Source organism: Oratosquilla oratoria, chromosome 24 (genome assembly GCF_046742065.1).
Source record: "Oratosquilla oratoria isolate Oo_2021 chromosome 24, ASM4674206v1, whole genome shotgun sequence".
Lineage (NCBI taxonomy): Eukaryota > Metazoa > Arthropoda > Malacostraca > Stomatopoda > Squillidae > Oratosquilla > Oratosquilla oratoria.
Window position 1 is genome coordinate 53,442,729 of NC_134800.1, and position 2,500 is coordinate 53,445,228.

Consider the following 2,500-nt stretch of genomic DNA (forward strand, 5'->3'; position numbering starts at 1 on the left):
CAGAGATGAAGAGAGACACACTGAGACAGAGATGAAGAGAGACACACTGAGACAGAGATGAAGAGAGACACACTGAGACAGAGATGAAGAGAGACACACTGAGACAGAGATGAAGAGAGACACACTGAGACAGAGATGAAGAGAGACACACTGAGACAGAGATGAAGAGAGACACACTGAGACAGAGATGAAGAGAGACACACTGAGACAGAGATGAAGAGAGACACACTGAGACAGAGATGAAGAGAGACACACTGAGACAGAGATGAAGAGAGACACACTGAGACAGAGATGAAGAGAGACACACTGAGACAGAGATGAAGAGAGACACACTGAGACAGAGATGAAGAGAGACACACTGAGACAGAGATGAAGAGAGACACACTGAGACAGAGATGAAGAGAGACACACTGAGACAGAGATGAAGAGAGACACACTGAGACAGAGATGAAGAGAGACACACTGAGACAGAGATGAAGAGAGACACACTGAGACAGAGATGAAGAGAGACACACTGAGACAGAGATGAAGAGAGACACACTGAGACAGAGATGAAGAGACACACTGAGACAGAGATGAAGAGAGACACACTGAGACAGAGATGAAGAGAGACACACTGAGACAGAGATGAAGAGAGACACACTGAGACAGAGATGAAGAGAGACACACTGAGACAGAGATGAAGAGAGACACACTGAGACAGAGATGAAGAGAGACACACTGAGACAGAGATGAAGAGAGACACACTGAGACAGAGATGAAGAGAGACACACTGAGACAGAGATGAAGAGAGACACACTGAGACAGAGATGAAGAGAGACACACTGAGACAGAGATGAAGAGAGACACACTGAGACAGAGATGAAGAGAGACACACTGAGACAGAGATGAAGAGAGACACACTGAGACAGAGATGAAGAGAGACACACTGAGACAGAGATGAAGAGAGACACACTGAGACAGAGATGAAGAGAGACACACTGAGACAGAGATGAAGAGAGACACACTGAGACAGAGATGAAGAGAGACACACTGAGACAGAGATGAAGAGAGACACACTGAGACAGAGATGAAGAGAGACACACTGAGACAGAGATGAAGAGAGACACACTGAGACAGAGATGAAGAGAGACACACTGAGACAGAGATGAAGAGAGACACACTGAGACAGAGATGAAGAGAGACACACTGAGACAGAGATGAAGAGAGACACACTGAGACAGAGATGAAGAGAGACACACTGAGACAGAGATGAAGAGAGACACACTGAGACAGAGATGAAGAGAGACACACTGAGACAGAGATGAAGAGAGACACACTGAGACAGAGATGAAGAGAGACACACTGAGACAGAGATGAAGAGAGACACACTGAGACAGAGATGAAGAGAGACACACTGAGACAGAGATGAAGAGAGACACACTGAGACAGAGATGAAGAGAGACACACTGAGACAGAGATGAAGAGAGACACACTGAGACAGAGATGAAGAGAGACACACTGAGACAGAGATGAAGAGAGACACACTGAGACAGAGATGAAGAGAGACACACTGAGACAGAGATGAAGAGAGACACACTGAGACAGAGATGAAGAGAGACACACTGAGACAGAGATGAAGAGAGACACACTGAGACAGAGATGAAGAGAGACACACTGAGACAGAGATGAAGAGAGACACACTGAGACAGAGATGAAGAGAGACACACTGAGACAGAGATGAAGAGAGACACACTGAGACAGAGATGAAGAGAGACACACTGAGACAGAGATGAAGAGAGACACACTGAGACAGAGATGAAGAGAGACACACTGAGACAGAGATGAAGAGAGACACACTGAGACAGAGATGAAGAGAGACACACTGAGACAGAGATGAAGAGAGACACACTGAGACAGAGATGAAGAGAGACACACTGAGACAGAGATGAAGAGAGACACACTGAGACAGAGATGAAGAGAGACACACTGAGACAGAGATGAAGAGAGACACACTGAGACAGAGATGAAGAGAGACACACTGAGACAGAGATGAAGAGAGACACACTGAGACAGAGATGAAGAGAGACACACTGAGACAGAGATGAAGAGAGACACACTGAGACAGAGATGAAGAGAGACACACTGAGACAGAGATGAAGAGAGACACACTGAGACAGAGATGAAGAGAGACACACTGAGACAGAGATGAAGAGAGACACACTGAGACAGAGATGAAGAGAGACACACTGAGACAGAGATGAAGAGAGACACACTGAGACAGAGATGAAGAGAGACACACTGAGACAGAGATGAAGAGAGACACACTGAGACAGAGATGAAGAGAGACACACTGAGACAGAGATGAAGAGAGACACACTGAGACAGAGATGAAGAGAGACACACTGAGACAGAGATGAAGAGAGACACACTGAGACAGAGATGAAGAGAGACACACTGAGACAGAGATGAAGAGAGACACACTGAGACAGAGATGAAGAGAGACACACTGAGACAGAGA